The sequence below is a fragment of the Solea solea genome, chromosome 6 (assembly GCF_958295425.1).
Source record: "Solea solea chromosome 6, fSolSol10.1, whole genome shotgun sequence".
Lineage (NCBI taxonomy): Eukaryota > Metazoa > Chordata > Actinopteri > Pleuronectiformes > Soleidae > Solea > Solea solea.
The window spans coordinates 18017457-18039991 of record NC_081139.1 but is presented as its reverse complement, the minus strand read 5'-3'; the positions used below and the strand labels follow the sequence as shown (position 1 = coordinate 18039991).

Here is a 22535-nt window from a genome sequence, read left to right as displayed (position 1 = left end):
CGACATACTATACTATGACCCTTTTTGGTGATTTTGGACAACAAACTATACTATGATGTTTTTGTGTCATTTTGGACGACATACTATACTATGATGTTTTTGAGTGATTTTGGACGACATACTATACTATGACTTTTTTGAGTTATTTTGGACGACATACTATACTATGACTTTTTTTGGTGATTTTGGACGACATACTATACTATGACCCTTTTTGGTGATTTTGGACAACAAACTATACTATGATGTTTTTGAGTGAATTTGGACGACATACTATACTCTGACATTTTTGTCTCATTTTGGACGACATGCTATACTATGACTTTTTTTGGTGAATTTGGACGACATACTATACTATGACTTTTTTGAGGGATTTTGGACGACATACTATACTATGACTTTTTTTGGTGATTTTGGACGACATACTATACTAGACTTTAGACTTTAGACTTCCTTTTATTGTCATTGCACAGAGAACACAGCAGTGAAAACTGGCAACGAAATTACGTTGCTTGGCAAGCAGATAAAAAAACCAACACATAGCATTGACGAGGTAGATTATTGTGTACTGTGAATAGTAAAGAAATAAATAAATGTTTTTGTATTATAAATATATATAAAGTGCAAAAATACTATGACTTTTTTTGGTGATTTTGGACGACATTTTGGATGACTTTTTTTGGTGATTTTGGACGACATACTATACTATGACATTTTGGTCTAATTTTGGACGACATACTATACTATGACTTTTTTGTCTCATTTTGCACGACATACTATACTATGACTTTTTTTTGGTGATTTTGGACGACATACTATACTATGATGTTATTGAGTGATTTTGGACGACATACTATACTATCATGTTTTCACAAAAATGTATTTAGTTTTGAAAATATGACTTAATTTCGTTGTGTTGATGACTGTCTCATGTCGGGTCTTTTTATTTGCGTTTAATTTCACATTGGAGCAGGGGGATTAGCTCAAATGGTAGAGCGCTCGCTTAGCATGTGAGAGGTAGCGGGATCGATGCCTGATCCTCCACTTGTGTTCAGCCACTTCACTCTTAGGAAGACATACTATGACTTCTTTGAGGGATTTTGGACGACATACTATACTATGACTTTTTTGAGTGATTTTGGACGACATACTATACTATCACTTTTTTGAGTGATTTTGGACGACATACTATACTATGACTTTTTTGAGTGATTTTGGACGACATACTATACTATGACTTTTTTGAGTGATTTTGGACGACATACTATACTATGACTTTTTTGAGGGATTTTGGACGACATACTATACTATGACATTTTGGTCTCATTTTGGACGACATACTATAGTATGACATTTTGGTCTCATTTAGGACGACATACTATACTATGACTTTTTTGAGGGATTTTGGACGACAAACTATACTATGACTTTTTTTGGTGATTTTGGACAACATACTATACTATGATGTTTTTGAGTGAATATGGACGACATACTATACTATGACTTTTTTCAGTGATTTTGGACGACATACTATACTATGACCTTTTTTGGTGATTTTGGACGACATACTATACTATGACTTTTTTGAGTGATTTTGGACAACATACTATACTATGACTATTTTGAGTGATTTTGGACGACATACTATACTATGACTTTTTTTGGTGATTTTGGACGACATACTTTACTATGACCCTTTTTGGTGATTTTGGACAACATATTATACTATGATGTTTTTGAGTGAATTTGGACGACATACTATACTATGACATTTTGGTCTAATTTTGGACGACATACTATACTATGACTTTTTTCAGTGATTTTGGACGACATACTATACTATGATGTATTTGAGTGATTTTGGACGACATACTATACTATCATGTTTTCACAAAAATGTATTTAGTTTAGAAAATATGACTTAATTTCGTTGTGTTGATGACTGTCTCATGTCGGGTCTTTTTATTTGCGTTTAATTTCACATTGGAGCAGGGGGATTAGCTCAAATGGTAGAGCGCTCGCTTAGCATGTGAGAGGTAGCGGGATCGATGCCTGATCCTCCACTTGTGTTCAGCCACTTCACTCTTAGGAAGACATACTATGACTTCTTTGAGGGATTTTGGACGACATACTATACTATGACTTTTTTGAGTGATTTTGGACGACATACTATACTATCACTTTTTTGAGTGATTTTGGACGACATACTATACTATGACTTTTTTGAGTGATTTTGGACGACATACTATACTATGACTTTTTTGAGTGATTTTGGACGACATACTATACTATGACTTTTTTGAGGGATTTTGGACGACATACTATACTATGACATTTTGGTCTCATTTTGGACGACATACTATAGTATGACATTTTGGTCTCATTTAGGACGACATACTATACTATGACTTTTTTGAGGGATTTTGGACGACAAACTATACTATGACTTTTTTTGGTGATTTTGGACAACATACTATACTATGATGTTTTTGAGTGAATATGGACGACATACTATACTATGACTTTTTTCAGTGATTTTGGACGACATACTATACTATGACCTTTTTTGGTGATTTTGGACGACATACAATACTATGACCTTTTTTGGTGATTTTGGACGACATACTATACTATGACTTTTTTGAGTGATTTTGGACAACATATTATACTATGACTTTTTTGAGTGATTTTGGACGACATACTATACTATGACATTTTGGTCTAATTTTGGACGACATACTATACTATGACTTTTTTCAGTGATTTTGGACGACATACTATACTATGATGTATTTGAGTGATTTTGGACGACATACTATACTATCATGTTTTCACAAAAATGTATTTAGTTTAGAAAATATGACTTAATTTCGTTGTGTTGAAGACTGTCTCATTTCGGGTCTTTTTATTTGCGTTTAAATTCACACTGGAGCAGGGGGATTAGCTCAAATGGTAGAGAGCTCGCTTAGCATGTAAGAGGTAGTGGGATCGATACCAGCATCCTCCACTTGTGTTAAGTCTTAGGAAGACATACTATGACTTCTTTGAGGGATTTTGGACGACATACTATACTATGACATTTTGGACGACATACTATACTATGACTTTTTTGAGTGATTTTGGACGACATACTATACTATGACTTTTTTGAGTGATTTTGGACGACATACTATACTATGACTTTTTTGAGGGATTTTGGACGACATACTATACTATGACATTTTGGTCTCATTTTGGACGACATACTATACTATGATGTTTTTGAGTGATTTTGGACGACATACTATGACTTTTTTGTCTCATTTTGCACGACATACTATACTATGACTTTTTTTGGTGATTTTGGACGACATACTATACTATGATGTTTTTGAGTGATTTTGGAAGACATACTATACTATGACTTTTTTGAGGGATTTTGGACGACATACTATACTATGACTTTTTTGAGTGATTTTGGACGACATACTATACTATGACTTTTTTGAGTGATTTTGGACGACATACTATACTATGACATTTTGGTCTCATTTTGGACGACATACTATACTATGACTTTTTTGAGGGATTTTGGACGACATACTATACTATGACTTTTTTGAGGGATTTTGGACGACATACTATACTATGACATTTTGGTCTCATTTTGGACGACATACTATACTATGACTTTTTGGTCTAATTTTGGACGACATACTATACTATGACTTTTTTGTCTCATTTTGCACGACATACTATACTATGACTTTTTTTTGGTGATTTTGGACGACATACTTTACTATGATGTTATTGAGTGATTTTGGACGACATACTATTCTATCATGTTTTCACAAAAATGTATTTAGTTTAGAAAATATGACTTAATTTCGTTGTGTTGATGACTGTCTCATGTCGGGTCTTTTTATTTGCGTTTAATTTCACCCTGGAGCAGGGGGATTAGCTCCAATGGTAGAGCGCTCGCTTAGCATGTGAGAGGTAGCGGGATCGATGCCCGCATCCTCCACATTTGTTCAGCCACTTCACTCTTAGGAAGACATACTATGACTTCTTTGAGGGATTTTGGACGACATACTATACTATGACATACTAAATTATGACTTTTTTTGGTGATTTTGGACGACATACTATACTATGATGTTTTTGAGTGATTTTGGACGACATACTATACTATGACTTTTTTGAGGGATTTTGGACGACATACTATACTATGACTTTTTGAGGGATTTTGGACGACATACTATACTATGACTTTTTGAGGGATTTTGGACGACATACTATACTATGACTTTTTTGAGGGATTTTGGACGACATACTATACTATGACATTTTGGTCTCATTTTGGACGACATACTATACTATGACTTTTTTGTCTCATTTTGCACGACATACTATACTATGACTTTTTTTGGTGATTTTGGACGACATACTATACTATGACTTTTTTTGGTGATTTTGGACGACATACTGTACTATGATGTTTTTGAGTGATTTTGGAAGACATACTATACTATGACCTTTTTGAGGGATTTTGGACGACATACTATACTATGACTTTTTTGAGTGATTTTGGACGACATACTATACTATGACTTTTTTGAGGGATTTTGGACGACATACTATACTATGACTACTTTGAGTGATTTTGGACGACATACTATACTATGACTTTTTTTGGTGATTTTGGACGACATACTATACTATGACTTTTTTTGGTGATTTTGGACGACATACTATACTATGACATTTTGGTCTCATTTTGGACGACATACTATACTATGACTTTTTTGTCTCATTTTGCACGACATACTATACTATGACTTTTCTTTGGTGATTTTGGACGACATACTATACTATGATGTTATTGAGTGATTTTGGACGACATACTATACTATCATGTTTTCACAAAAATGTATTTAGTTTAGAAAATATGACTTAATTTCGTTGTGTTGATGACTGTCTCATGGCGGGTCTTTTTATTTGCGTTTAATTTCACATTGGAGCAGGGGGATTAGCTCAAATGGTAGAGCGCTCGCTTAGCATGTGAGAGGTAGCGGGATCGATGCCCGTATCCTCCACTTGTGTTCCGCCACTTCTCTCTTAGGAAGACATACTATGACTTCTTTGAGGGATTTTGGACGACATACTATACTATGACATTTTGGACGACATACTATACTATGACTTTTTTGAGTGATTTTGGACGACATACTATACTATGACATTTTTGAGTGATTTTGGACGACATACTATACTATGACTTTTTTGAGGGATTTTGGACGACATACTATACTATGACATTTTGGACGACATACTATACTATGACTTTTTTGAGTGATTTTGGACGGCATACTATACTATGACATTTTGGTCTCATTTTGGACGACATACTATACTATGACTTTTTTGTCTCATTTTGCACGACATACTATACTATGACTTTTTTGAGTGATTTTGGACGGCATACTATACTATGACATTTTGGTCTCATTTTGGACGACATACTATACTATGACTTTTTTTTCTCATTTTGCACGACATACTATACTATGACTTTTTTTGGTGATTTTGGACGACATACTATACTATGATGTTTTTGAGTGATTTTGGAAGACATACTATACTATGATGTTTTTGAGTGATTTTGGACGACATACTATACTATGATGTTTTTGAGTGATTTTGGACGACATACTATACTATGACTTTTTTGAGGGATTTTGGACGACATACTATAGTATGACTTTTTTTGGTGATTTTGGACGACATACTATACTATGACTTTTTTTTGGTGATTTTGGACGACATACTATACTATGACTTTTTTGGTGATTTTGGACGACATACTATACTATGACTTTTTTGAGGGATTTTGGACGACATACTATACTATGACTTTTTTTGAGGGATTTTGGACGACATACTATACTATGACATTTTGGTCTAATTTTGGACGACATACTATACTATGACTTTTTTGTCTCATTTTGCACGACATACTATACTATGACTTTTTTGAGGGATTTTGGACGACATACTATACTATGACTTTTTTGAGTGATTTTGGACGACATACTATACTATGACTTTTTTGAGTGATTTTGGACGACATACTATACTATGACTTTTTTGAGGGATTTTGCACGACATACTATACTATGACTACTTTGAGTGATTTTGGACGACATACTATACTAAGACTTTTTTTGGTGATTTTGGACGACATACTATACTATGACTTTTTTTGGTGATTTTGGACGACATACTATACTATGACATTTTGGTCTCATTTTGGACGACATACTATACTATGACTTTTTTTTCTCATTTTGCACGACATACTATACTATGACTTTTTTTGGTGATTTTGGACAACATACTATACTATGACTTTTTTTTGGTGATTTTGGACGACATACTATACTATGATGTTTTTGAGTGATTTTGGACGACATACTATACTATGACTTTTTTTGGTGATTTTGGACGACATACTATACTATGACTTTTTTTTTGGTGATTTTGGACGACATACTATACTATGATGTTATTGAGTGATTTTGGACGACATACTTTACTATCATGTTTTCACAAAAATGTATTTAGTTTTGAAAATATGACTTAATTTCGTTGTGTTGATGACTGTCTCATGTCGGGTCTTTTTATTTGCGTTTAATTTCACATTGGAGCAGGGGGATTAGCTCAAATGGTAGAGCGCTCGCTTAGCATGTGAGAGGTAGCGGGATCGATGCCCGCATCCTCCACTTGTGTTCAGCCACTTCACTCTTAGGAAGACATACTATGACTTCTTTGAGGGATTTTGGATGACATACTAAACTATGACTTTTTTTGGTGATTTTGGACGACATACTATACTATGATGTTTTTGAGTGATTTTGGAAGACATACTATACTATGACTTTTTTGAGGGATTTTGGACGACATACTATACTATGACTTTTTTGAGTGATTTTGGACGACATACTATACTATGACTTTTTTGAGTGATTTTGGACGACATACTATACTATGACATTTTGGTCTCATTTTGGACGACATACTATACTATGACTTTTTTTTCTCATTTTGCACGACATACTATACTATGACTTTTTTTGGTGATTTTGGACAACATACTATACTATGACTTTTTTTTGGTGATTTTGGACGACATACTATACTATGATGTTTTTGAGTGATTTTGGACGACATACTATACTATGACTTTTTTTGGTGATTTTGGACGACATACTATACTATGACTTTTTTTTTGGTGATTTTGGACGACATACTATACTATGATGTTATTGAGTGATTTTGGACGACATACTTTACTATCATGTTTTCACAAAAATGTATTTAGTTTTGAAAATATGACTTAATTTCGTTGTGTTGATGACTGTCTCATGTCGGGTCTTTTTATTTGCGTTTAATTTCACATTGGAGCAGGGGGATTAGCTCAAATGGTAGAGCGCTCGCTTAGCATGTGAGAGGTAGCGGGATCGATGCCCGCATCCTCCACTTGTGTTCAGCCACTTCACTCTTAGGAAGACATACTATGACTTCTTTGAGGGATTTTGGATGACATACTAAACTATGACTTTTTTTGGTGATTTTGGACGACATACTATACTATGATGTTTTTGAGTGATTTTGGAAGACATACTATACTATGACTTTTTTGAGGGATTTTGGACGACATACTATACTTTGACTTTTTTGAGTGATTTTGGACGACATACTATACTATGACTTTTTTGAGTGATTTTGGACGACATACTATACTATGACATTTTGGTCTCATTTTGGACGACATACTATACTATGACTTTTTTGAGGGATTTTGGACGACATACTATACTATGACTTTTTTGAGGGATTTTGGACGACATACTATACTATGACTTTTTTTTGGTGATTTTGGACGACATACTATACTATGACTACTTTGAGTGATTTTGGACGACATACTATACTATGACTTTTTTTGGTGATTTTGGACGACATACTATACTATGACTTTTTTGAGTGATTTTGGACGACATACTATACTATGATGTTTTTGAGTGATTTTGGACAACATACTATACTATGATGTTTTTGAGTGATTTTGGACGACATACTATACTATGATGTTTTTGAGTGATTTTGGACGACATACTATACTATGACATTTTTGAGTGATTTTGGACGACATACTATACTATGACTTTTTTGAGGGATTTTGGACGACATACTATACTATGACTTTTTTTGGTGATTTTGGACGACATAGTATACTATGACTTTTTTTTCGGTGATTTTGGACGACATACTATACTATGATGTTATTGAGTGATTTTGGACGACATACTATACTATCATGTTTTCACAAAAATGTATTTAGTTTTGAAAATATGACTTAATTTCGTTGTGTTGATGACTGTCTCATGTCGGGTCTTTTTATTTGCGTTTAATTTCACATTGGAGCAGGGGGATTAGCTCAAATGGTAGAGAGCTCGCTTAGCATGTGAGAGGTAGCGGGATCGATGCCCGCATCCTCCACTTGTGTTCAGCCACTTCACTCTTAGGAAGACATACTATGACTTCTTTGAGGGATTTTGGACGACATACTATACTATGACATTTTGGACGACATACTATACTATGACTTTTTTGAGTGATTTTGGACGACATACTATACTATGACATTTTTGAGTGATTTTGGACGACATACTATACTATGACTTTTTTGAGGGATTTTGGACGACATACTATACTATGACATTTTTGTCTCATTTTGGACGACATACTATACTATGATGTTTTTGAGTGATTTTGGACGGCATACAATACTATGACATTTTGGTCTCATTTTGGACGACATACTATACTATGACTTTTTTGTCTCATTTTGCACGACATACTATACTATGACTTTTTTTGGTGATTTTGGACGACATACTATACTATGATGTTTTTGAGTGATTTTGGAAGACATACTATACTATGATGTTTTTGAGTGATTTTGGACGACATACTATACTATGATGTTTTTGAGTGATTTTGGACGACATACTATACTATGACTTTTTTGAGTGATTTTGGACGACATACTATACTATGACTTTTTTGAGGGATTTTGGACGACATACTATAGTATGACTTTTTTTGGTGATTTTGGACGACATACTATACTATGACTTTTTTTGGTGATTTTGGACGACATACTATACTATGACATTTTGGTCTCATTTTGGACGACATACTATACTATGACTTTTTTGTCTCATTTTGCACGACATACTATACTATGACTTTTTTTTGGTGATTTTGGACGACATACTATACTATGACTTTTTTGGTGATTTTGGACGACATACTATACTATGACTTTTTTGAGGGATTTTGGACGACATACTATACTATGACTTTTTTGAGGGATTTTGGACGACATACTATACTATGACATTTTGGTCTAATTTTGGACGACATACTATACTATGACTTTTTTGTCTCATTTTGCACGACATACTATACTATGACTTTTTTGAGGGATTTTGGACGACATACTATACTATGACTTTTTTGAGTGATTTTGGACGACATACTATACTATGACTTTTTTGAGTGATTTTGGACGACATACTATACTATGACTTTTTTGAGGGATTTTGGACGACATACTATACTATGACTACTTTGAGTGATTTTGGACGACATACTATACTAAGACTTTTTTTGGTGATTTTGGACGACATACTATACTATGACTTTTTTTGGTGATTTTGGACGACATACTATACTATGACATTTTGGTCTCATTTTGGACGACATACTATACTATGACTTTTTTTTCTCATTTTGCACGACATACTATACTATGACTTTTTTTGGTGATTTTGGACAACATACTATACTATGACTTTTTTTTGGTGATTTTGGACGACATACTATACTATGATGTTTTTGAGTGATTTTGGACGACATACTATACTATGACTTTTTTTGGTGATTTTGGACGACATACTATACTATGACTTTTTTTTTGGTGATTTTGGACGACATACTATACTATGATGTTATTGAGTGATTTTGGACGACATACTATACTATCATGTTTTCACAAAAATGTATTTAGTTTTGAAAATATGACTTAATTTCGTTGTGTTGATGACTGTCTCATCTCGGGTCTTTTTATTTGCGTTTAATTTCACATTGGAGCAGGGGGATTAGCTCAAATGGTAGAGCGCTCGCTTAGCATGTGAGAGGTAGCGGGATCGATGCCCGCATCCTCCACTTGTGTTCAGCCACTTCACTCTTAGGAAGACATACTATGACTTCTTTGAGGGATTTTGGATGACATACTATACTATGACATACTAAACTATGACTTTTTTTGGTGATTTTGGACGACATACTATACTATGATGTTTTTGAGTGATTTTGGAGGACATACTATACTATGACTTTTTTGTGGGATTTTAGGACGACATACTGTACTATGACTTTTTTGAGGGATTTTGGACGACATACTATACTATGACATTTTGGTCTCATTTTGGACGACATACTATACTATGACTTTTTTTGGTGATTTTGGACGACATACTATACTATGACTTTTTTTGGTGATTTTGGACGACATACTATACTATGATGTTTTTGAGTGATTTTGGAAGACATACTATACTATGACTTTTTTGAGTGATTTTGGACGACATACTATACTATGACTACTTTGAGTGATTTTGGACGACATACTATACTATGACTTTTTTTGGTGATTTTGGACGACATACTATACTATGACATTTTGGTCTCATTTTGGACGACATACTATACTATGACATTTTGGTCTCATTTTGGACGACATACTATACTATGACTTTTTTGTCTCATTTTGCACGACATACTATACTATGACTTTTTTTTGGTGATTTTGGACGACATACTTTACTATGATGTTATTGAGTGATTTTGGACGACATACTATACTATGACTTTTTTTTCTCATTTTGCACGACATACTATACTATGACTTTTTTTTGGTGATTTTGGACGACATACTATACTATGACATTTTGGTCTCATTTTGGACGACATACTATACTATGACTTTTTTTGGTGATTTTGGACGACATACTATACTATGATGTTATTGAGTGATTTTGGACGACATACTATACTATGACTTTTTTTTCTCATTTTGCACGACATACTATACTATGACTTTTTTTTTGGTGATTTTGGACGACATACTATACTATGACATTTTGGTCTCATTTTGGACGACATACTATACTATGACTTTTTTGTGTCATTTTGCACGACATACTATACTATGACTTTTTTTTGGTGATTTTGGACGACATACTATACTATTACTTTTTTTGGTGATTTTGGACGACACACTATACTATGACTTTTTTGAGGGATTTTGGACGACATACTATACTATGACTTTTTTGAGGGATTTTGGACGACATACTATACTATGACTTTTTTGAGGGATTTTGGACGACATACTATACTATGACATTTTGGTCTCATTTTGGACGACATACTATACTATGACTTTTTTGTCTCATTTTGCACGACATACTATACTATGACTTTTTTTGGTGATTTTGGACGACATACTATACTATGACTTTTTTTGGTGATTTTGGACGACATACTGTACTATGATGTTTTTGAGTGATTTTGGAAGACATACTATACTATGACTTTTTTGAGGGATTTTGGACGACATACTATACTATGACTTTTTTGAGTGATTTTGGACGACATACTATACTATGACTTTTTTTGGTGATTTTGGACGACATACTATACTATGACTTTTTTGAGGGATTTTGGACGACATACTATACTATGACTACTTTGAGTGATTTTGGACGACATACTATAGTATGACTTTTTTTGGTTATTTTGGACGACATACTATACTATGACTTTTTTTGGTGATTTTGGACGACATACTATACTATGACATTTTGGTCTCATTTTGGACGACATACTATACTATGACTTTTTTGTCTCATTTTGCACGACATACTATACTATGACTTTATTTTGGTGATTTTGGACGACATACTATACTATGATGTTATTGAGTGATTTTGGACGACATACTATACTATCATGTTTTCACAAAAATGTATTTAGTTTTGAAAATATGACTTAATTTCGTTGTGTTGATGACTGTCTCATTTCGGGTCTTTTTATTTGCGTTTAATTTCACATAGAAGCAGGGGGATTAGCTCAAATGGTAGAGCGCTCGCTTAGCATGTGAGAGGTAGCGGGATCGATCCCCGCATCCTCCACTTGTGTTCAGCCACTTCACTCTTAGGAAGACATACTATGACTTCTTTGAGGGATTTTGGATGACATACTATACTATGACATACTAAACTATGACTTTTTTTGGTGATTTTGGACGACATACTATACTATGATGTTTTTGAGTGATTTTGGAAGACATACTATACTATGACTTTTTTGTGGGATTTTAGGACGACATACTGTACTATGACTTTTTTGAGGGATTTTGGACGACATACTATACTATGACATTTTGGTCTCATTTTGGACGACATACTATACTATGACTTTTTTTGGTGATTTTGGACGACATACTATACTATGACTTTTTTTGGTGATTTTGGACGACATACTATACTATGATGTTTTTGAGTGATTTTGGAAGACATACTATACTATGACTTTTTTGAGTGATTTTGGACGACATACTATACTATGACTACTTTGAGTGATTTTGGACGACATACTATACTATGACTTTTTTTGGTGATTTTGGACGACATACTATACTATGACATTTTGGTCTCATTTTGGACGACATACTATACTGTGACATTTTGGTCTCATTTTGGACGACATACTATACTATGACTTTTTTGTCTCATTTTGCACGACATACTATACTATGACTTTTTTTTGGTGATTTTGGACGACATACTTTACTATGATGTTATTGAGTGATTTTGGACGACATACTATACTATGACTTTTTTTTCTCATTTTGCACGACATACTATACTATGACTTTTTTTTGGTGATTTTGGACGACATACTATACTATGACATTTTGGTCTCATTTTGGACGACATACTATACTATGACTTTTTTTGGTGATTTTGGACGACATACTATACTATGATGTTATTGAGTGATTTTGGACGACATACTATACTATGACTTTTTTTTCTCATTTTGCACGACATACTATACTATGACTTTTTTTTTGGTGATTTTGGACGACATACTATACTATGATGTTATTGAGTGATTTTGGACGACATACTATACTATGATGTTATTGAGTGATTTTGGACGACATACTATACTATGACTTTTTTTTCTCATTTTGCACGACATACTATACTATGACTTTTTTTTTGGTGATTTTGGACGACATACTATACTATGACTTTTTTGTCTCATTTTGCACGACATACTATACTATGACTTTTTTTTGGTGATTTTGGACGACATACTTTACTATGATGTTATTGAGTGATTTTGGACGACATACTATACTATGACTTTTTTTTCTCATTTTGCACGACATACTATACTATGACTTTTTTTTGGTGATTTTGGACGACATACTATACTATGACATTTTGGTCTCATTTTGGACGACATACTATACTATGACTTTTTTTGGTGATTTTGGACGACATACTATACTATGATGTTATTGAGTGATTTTGGACGACATACTATACTATGACTTTTTTTTCTCATTTTGCACGACATACTATACTATGACTTTTTTTTTGGTGATTTTGGACGACATACTATACTATGACATTTTGGTCTCATTTTGGACGACATACTATACTATGACTTTTTTGTGTCATTTTGCACGACATACTATACTATGACTTTTTTTTGGTGATTTTGGACGACATACTATACTATTACTTTTTTTGGTGATTTTGGACGACACACTATACTATGACTTTTTTGAGGGATTTTGGACGACATACTATACTATGACTTTTTTGAGGGATTTTGGACGACATACTATACTATGACTTTTTTGAGGGATTTTGGACGACATACTATACTATGACATTTTGGTCTCATTTTGGACGACATACTATACTATGACTTTTTTGTCTCATTTTGCACGACATACTATACTATGACTTTTTTTGGTGATTTTGGACGACATACTATACTATGACTTTTTTTGGTGATTTTGGACGACATACTGTACTATGATGTTTTTGAGTGATTTTGGAAGACATACTATACTATGACTTTTTTGAGGGATTTTGGACGACATACTATACTATGACTTTTTTGAGTGATTTTGGACGACATACTATACTATGACTTTTTTTGGTGATTTTGGACGACATACTATACTATGACTTTTTTGAGGGATTTTGGACGACATACTATACTATGACTACTTTGAGTGATTTTGGACGACATACTATAGTATGACTTTTTTTGGTTATTTTGGACGACATACTATACTATGACTTTTTTTGGTGATTTTGGACGACATACTATACTATGACATTTTGGTCTCATTTTGGACGACATACTATACTATGACTTTTTTGTCTCATTTTGCACGACATACTATACTATGACTTTATTTTGGTGATTTTGGACGACATACTATACTATGATGTTATTGAGTGATTTTGGACGACATACTATACTATCATGTTTTCACAAAAATGTATTTAGTTTTGAAAATATGACTTAATTTCGTTGTGTTGATGACTGTCTCATTTCGGGTCTTTTTATTTGCGTTTAATTTCACATTGGAGCAGGGGGATTAGCTCAAATGGTAGAGCGCTCGCTTAGCATGTGAGAGGTAGCGGGATCGATCCCCGCATCCTCCACTTGTGTTCATCCACTTCACTCTTAGGAAGACATACTATGACTTCTTTGAGGGATTTTGGATGACATACTAAACTATGACTTTTTTTGGTGATTTTGGACGACATACTATACTATGATGTTTTTGAGTGATTTTGGAAGACATACTATACTATGACTTTTTTGTGGGATTTTAGGACGACATACTGTACTATGACTTTTTTGAGGGATTTTGGACGACATACTATACTATGACATTTTGGTCTCATTTTGGACGACATACTATACTATGACTTTTTTTGGTGATTTTGGACGACATACTATACTATGACTTTTTTTGGTGATTTTGGACGACATACTATACTATGATGTTTTTGAGTGATTTTGGAAGACATACTATACTATGACTTTTTTGAGTGATTTTGGACGACATACTATACTATGACTACTTTGAGTGATTTTGGACGACATACTATACTATGACTTTTTTTGGTGATTTTGGACGACATACTATACTATGACATTTTGGTCTCATTTTGGACGACATACTATACTGTGACATTTTGGTCTCATTTTGGACGACATACTATACTATGACTTTTTTGTCTCATTTTGCACGACATACTATACTATGACTTTTTTTTGGTGATTTTGGACGACATACTTTACTATGATGTTATTGAGTGATTTTGGACGACATACTATACTATGACTTTTTTTTCTCATTTTGCACGACATACTATACTATGACTTTTTTTTGGTGATTTTGGACGACATACTATACTATGACATTTTGGTCTCATTTTGGACGACATACTATACTATGACTTTTTTTGGTGATTTTGGACGACATACTATACTATGATGTTATTGAGTGATTTTGGACGACATACTATACTATGACTTTTTTTTCTCATTTTGCACGACATACTATACTATGACTTTTTTTTTGGTGATTTTGGACGACATACTATACTATGATGTTATTGAGTGATTTTGGACGACATACTATACTATGATGTTATTGAGTGATTTTGGACGACATACTATACTATGACTTTTTTTTCTCATTTTGCACGACATACTATACTATGACTTTTTTTTTGGTGATTTTGGACGACATACTATACTATGACATTTTGATCTCATTTTGGACGACATACTATACTATGACTTTTTTGTGTCATTTTGCACGACATACTATACTATGACTTTTTTTTGGTGATTTTGGACGACATACTATACTATTACTTTTTTTGGTGATTTTGGACGACACACTATACTATGACTTTTTTGAGGGATTTTGGACGACATACTATACTATGACTTTTTTGAGGGATTTTGGACGACATACTATACTATGACATTTTGGTCTCATTTTGGACGACATACTATACTATGACTTTTTTGTCTCATTCTGCAAGACATACTATACTATGACTTTTTTTGGTGATTTTGGACGACATACTATACTATGACTTTTTTTGGTGATTTTGGAAGACATACTGTACTATGATGTTTTTGAGTGATTTTGGACGACATACTATACTATGAATTTTTTGAGTGATTTTGGACGACATACTATACTATGATGTTATTGAGTGATTTTGGACGACATACTATACTATGACTTTTTTTTCTCATTTTGCATGACATACTATACTATGACTTTTTTTTGGTGATTTTGGACGACATACTATACTATGACTTTTTTTGGTGATTTTGGACAACATACTATACTATGACATTTTGGTCTCATTTTGGACGACATACTATACTATGACTTTTTTGTCTCATTTTGCACGACATACTATACTATGACTTTTTTTGGTGATTTTGGACGACATACTATACTATGATGTTATTGAGTGATTTTGGACGACATACTATACTATGACTTTTTTTTCTCATTTTGCACGACATACTATACTATGACTTTTTTGAGGGATTTTGGACGACATACTATACGATGACTACTTTGAGTGATTTTGGACGACATACTATACTATGACTTTTTTTGGTGATTTTGGACGACATACTATACTATGACTTTTTTTGGTGATTTTGGACGACATACTATACTATGACATTTTGGTCTCATTTTGGACGACATACTATACTATGACTTTTTTGTCTCATTTTGCACGACATACTATACTATGACTTTTTTTTGGTGATTTTGGACGACATACTATACTATGATGTTATTGAGTGATTTTGGACGACATACTATACTATCATGTTTTCACAAAAATGTATTTAGTTTAGAAAATATGACTTAATTTCGTTGTGTTGATGACTGTTTCATGGCGGGTCTTTTTATTTGCGTTTAATTTCACATTGGAGCAGGGGGATTAGCTCAAATGGTAGAGCGCTCGCTTAGCATGTGAGAGGTAGCGGGATCGAAGCCCGCATCCTCCACTTGTGTTCAGCCACTTCACTCTTAGGAAGACATACTATGACTTCTTTGAGGGATTTTGGATGACATACTATACTATGACATTTTGGACGACATACTATACTATGACTTTTTTGAGTGATTTTGGACGACATACTATACTATGACATTTTTGAGTGATTTTGGACGACATACTATACTATGACTTTTTTGAGGGATTTTGGACGACATACTATACTATGACATTTTTGTCTCATTTTGGACGACATACTATACTATGATGTTTTTGAGTGATTTTGGACGACATACTATACTATGACATTTTGGTCTCATTTTGGACGACATACTATACTATGACTTTTTTGTCTCATTTTGCACGACATACTATACTATGACTTTTTTTGGTGATTTTGGACGACATACTATACTTTGACTTTTTTGAGTGATTTTGGAAGACATACTATACTATGATGTTTTTGAGTGATTTTGGACAACATACTATACTATGATGTTTTTGAGTGATTTTGGACGACATACTATACTATGATGTTTTTGAGTGATTTTGGACGACATACTATACTATGACTTTTTTGAGTGATTTTGGACGACATACTATACTATGACTTTTTTGAGGGATTTTGGACGACATACTATACTATGACTTCTTTGAGGGATTTTGGACGACATACTATACTATGACATACTAAACTATGACTTTTTTTGGTGATTTTGGACGACATACTATACTATGATGTTTTTGAGTGATTTTGGACGACATACTATACTATGACTTTTTTGAGGGATTTTGGACGACATACTATACTATGACTTTTTGAGGGATTTTGGACGACATACTATACTATGACTTTTTGAGAGATTTTGGACGACATACTATACTATGACTTTTTTGAGTGATTTTGGACGACATACTATACTATGACTTTTTTGTCTCATTTTGGACGACATATATACTATGACATTTTGGTCTCATTTTGCACGACATACTATACTATGACTTTTTTTGGTGATTTTGGACGACATACTATACTATGACTTTTTTTGGTGATTTTGGACGACATACTGTACTATGATGTTTTTGAGTGATTTTGGAAGACATACTATACTATGGGGGCCACACAGTGGTGTAGTGGTTAGCACTCTCGCCTTGCAGCGAGAAGACCCGGGTTCGAGCCCCGGTTGGAACAAGGGCTTTTCTGCATGGAGTTTGCATGTTCTCCCTGTGTGTGCGTGGGTTCTCTCCGGGTACTCCGGCTTCCTCCCACAGTCCAAAAACATGCAATGTGGGGATAGGTAAATTGGACACTCCAAATTGACCATAGGAGTGAGTGTGAGAGTGAATGGTTGTTTGTCTCTATCTGTGTGTGGCCCTGCGATGGTCTGGCGAACTGTCCAGGGTGTACCCCGCCTATCGCCCGATGTAGCTGAGATTGGCACAGCACCCCCCGCGACCCTCTGGCTGAGGATAAAGCGGTAGATGATGACTGACTGACTGACTATACTATGGGGCCACACGGTGGTGTAGTGGTTAGCACTCTCGCCTTGCAGCGAGAAGACCCGGGTTCGAGCCCCGGTTGGAACAAGGGCCTTTCTGCATGGAGTTTGCATGTTCTCTCCGGGTACTCCGGCTTCCTCCCACAGTCCAAAAACATGCAATGTGGGGATAGGTAAATTGGACACTCTAAATTGACCATAGGAGTGAGTGTGAGAGTGAATGGTTGTTTGTCTCTATCTGTGTGTGGCCCTGCGATGGACTGGCGATCTGTCCAGGGTGTACCCCGCCTATCGCCCGATGTAGCTGAGATTGGCACAGCGACCCTCTGGCAGAGGATAAAGCGGTAGATGATGACTGACTATACTATGACTTTTTTTTCTCATTTTGCACGACATACTATACTATGACTTTTTTTGGTGATTTTGGACGACATACTATACTATGACTTTTTTTGGTGATTTTGGACGACATACTATGACATTTTGGTCTAATTTTGGACGACATACTATACTATGACTTTTTTGTCTCATTTTGCACGACATACTATACTATGACTTTTTTTGGTGATTTTGGACGACATACTATACTATGACTTTTTTGAGGGATTTTGGACGACATACTATACTATGACATTTTTGTCTCATTTTGGACGACATACTATACTATGATGTTTTTGAGTGATTTTGGACGGCATACTATACTATGACATTTTGGTCTCATTTTGGACGACATACTATACTATGACTTTTTTGTCTCATTTTGCACGACATACTATACTATGACTTTTTTTGGTGATTTTGGACGACATACTATACTATGATGTTTTTGAGTGATTTTGGACGGCATACTATACTATGACATTTTGGTCTCATTTTGGACGACATACTATACTATGACTTTTTTTTCTCATTTTGCACGACATACTATACTATGACTTTTTTTTCTCATTTTGCACGACATACTATACTATGACTTTTTTTTGGTGATTTTGGACGACATACTATACTATGACTTTTTTTGGTGATTTTGGACGACATACTATACTATGACTTTTTTTGGTGATTTTGGACGACATACTATACTATGACATTTTGGTCTAATTTTGGACGACATACTATACTATGACTTTTTTGTCTCATTTTGCACGACATACTATACTATGACTTTTTTTGGTGATTTTGGACGACATACTATACTATGACTTTTTTGAGGGATTTTGGACAACATACTATACTATGACATTTTTGTCTCATTTTGGACGACATACTATACTATGATGTTTTTGAGTGATTTTGGACGGCATACTATACTATGACATTTTGGTCTCATTTTGGACGACATACTATACTATGACTTTTTTTGGTGATTTTGGACGACATACTATACTATGATGTTTTTGAGTGATTTTGGAAGACATACTATACTATGATGTTTTTGAGTGATTTTGGACGACATACTATACAATGACTTTTTTGAGTGATTTTGGACGACATACTATACTATGACTTTTTTGAGGGATTTTGGACGACATACTATAGTATGACTTTTTTTGGTGATTTTGGACGACATACTATACTATGACATTTTGGTCTCATTTTGGACGACATACTATACTATGACTATTTTGAGTGATTTTGGACGACATACTATATTATGACTTTTTTTGGTGATTTTGGACTTCATACTATACTATGATGTTCTTGAGTGATTTTGGACGACATACTATACTATGTTGTTTTTGAGTGATTTTGGACCACATACTTTACTATGATGTTTTTGAGTGATTTTGGATGACATACTATACTATGACTTTTTTGAGTGATTTTGGACGACATACTATACTATGACTTTTTTGAGGGATTTTGGACGACATACTATACTATGACATCTTGGTCTCATTTTGGACGACATACTATACTATGACTATTTTGAGTGATTTTGGACGACATACTATATTATGACTTTTTTTGGTGATTTTGGACTTCATACTATACTATGATGTTCTTGAGTGATTTTGGACGACATACTATACTATGTTGTTTTTGAGTGATTTTGGACGACATACTATACTATGACTTTTTTTGGTGATTTTGGACGACATACTTTACTATGACTTTTTTTGGTGATTTTGGACGACATACTATACTATGATGTTATTGAGTGATTTTGGACGACATACTATACTATCATGTTTTCACAAAAATGTATTTAGTTTAGAAAATATGACTTAATTTCGTTGTGTTGATGACTGTCTCATGTCGGGACTTTTTATTTGCGTTTAATTTCACATTGGAGCAGGGGGATTAGCTCAAATGGTAGAGCGCTCGCTTAGCATGTGAGAGGTAGCGGGATCGATGCCCGCATCCTCCACTTGTGTTCAGCCACTTCACTCTTAGGAAGACATACTATGACTTCTTTGAGGGATTTTAGACGACATACTATACTATGACATTTTGGACGACATACTATACTATGACTTTTTTGAGTGATTTTGGACGACATACTATACTATGATGTTTTTGAGTGATTTTGGACGACATACTATACTATGATGTTTTTGAGTGATTTTGGATGACATACTATACTATGATGTTTTTGAGTGATTTTGGACGACATACTATACTATGACTTTTTTGAATGATTTTGGACGACATACTATACTATGACTTTTTTGAGTGATTTTGGACGACATACTATACTATCATGTTTTCACAAAAATGTATTTAGTTTAGAAAATATGACTTAATTTCGTTGTGTTGATGACTGTCTCATGTCGGGTCTTTTTATTTGCGTTTAAATTCACACTGGAGAAGGGGGATTAGCTCAAATGGTAGAGCGCTTGCTTAGCATGTGAGAGGTAGCGGGATCGATGCCCGCATCCTCCACTTGTGTTCAGCCACTTCACTCTGAGGACGACATACTATGACTTCTTTGAGGGATTTTGGACGACATACTATACTATGACATTTTTGTCTCATTTTGGACGACATACTATACTATGACATTTTGGTCTCATTTTGGACGACATACTATACTATGACTATTTTGAGGGATTTTGGACGACATACTATATTATGACTTTTTTTGGTGATTTTGGACTTCATACTATACTATGATGTTCTTGAGTGATTTTGGACGACATACTATACTATGTTGTTTTTGAGTGATTTTGGACGACATACTATACTATGACTTTTTTTGGTGATTTTGGACGACATACTATACTATGACTTTTTTTGGTGATTTTGGACGACATACACTGAGAGATGTTATTGAGTGATTTTGGACGACATACTATACTATCATGTTTTCACAAAAATGTATTTAGTTTAGAAAATATGACTTAATTTCGTTGTGTTGATGACTGTCTCATGTCGGGACTTTTTATTTGCGTTTAATTTCACATTGGAGCAGGGGGATTAGCTCAAATGGTAGAGCGCTCGCTTAGCATGTGAGAGGTAGCGGGATCGATGCCCGCATCCTCCACTTGTGTTCAGCCACTTCACTCTTAGGAAGACATACTATGACTTCTTTGAGGGATTTTAGACGACATACTATACTATGACATTTTGGACGACATACTATACTATGACTTTTTTGAGTGATTTTGGACGACATACTATACTATGATGTTTTTGAGTGATTTTGGACGACATACTATACTATGATGTTTTTGAGTGATTTTGGATGACATACTATACTATGATGTTTTTGAGTGATTTTGGACGACATACTATACTATGACTTTTTTGAATGATTTTGGACGACATACTA

At 34.2% G+C, this 22535-nt stretch overlaps 1 protein-coding gene and 8 non-coding genes across 10 annotated transcripts in view; 8 read left to right on the top strand and 1 right to left on the bottom strand.

The window, feature by feature from the left end:
- The window catches only part of cntn4 (contactin 4), a 211960-nt gene that overhangs the window by 4531 nt on the left and 184894 nt on the right, over positions 1–22535 (bottom strand). The window lies entirely within an intron of this gene.
- trnaa-agc (transfer RNA alanine (anticodon AGC)) lies at positions 6689–6761 on the top strand. The gene has a single exon. It is a non-coding gene; the product is annotated as a tRNA-Ala (tRNA).
- Positions 7446–7518, top strand: trnaa-agc (transfer RNA alanine (anticodon AGC)). Its single transcript has one exon. It is a non-coding gene; the product is annotated as a tRNA-Ala (tRNA).
- On the top strand, positions 10203–10275 carry trnaa-agc (transfer RNA alanine (anticodon AGC)). Its single transcript has one exon. It is a non-coding gene; the product is annotated as a tRNA-Ala (tRNA).
- trnaa-agc (transfer RNA alanine (anticodon AGC)) lies at positions 12233–12305 on the top strand. Its single transcript has one exon. It is a non-coding gene; the product is annotated as a tRNA-Ala (tRNA).
- Positions 14801–14873, top strand: trnaa-agc (transfer RNA alanine (anticodon AGC)). The gene has a single exon. It is a non-coding gene; the product is annotated as a tRNA-Ala (tRNA).
- On the top strand, positions 17199–17271 carry trnaa-agc (transfer RNA alanine (anticodon AGC)). Its single transcript has one exon. It is a non-coding gene; the product is annotated as a tRNA-Ala (tRNA).
- On the top strand, positions 21059–21131 carry trnaa-agc (transfer RNA alanine (anticodon AGC)). The gene has a single exon. It is a non-coding gene; the product is annotated as a tRNA-Ala (tRNA).
- trnaa-agc (transfer RNA alanine (anticodon AGC)) lies at positions 22175–22247 on the top strand. Its single transcript has one exon. It is a non-coding gene; the product is annotated as a tRNA-Ala (tRNA).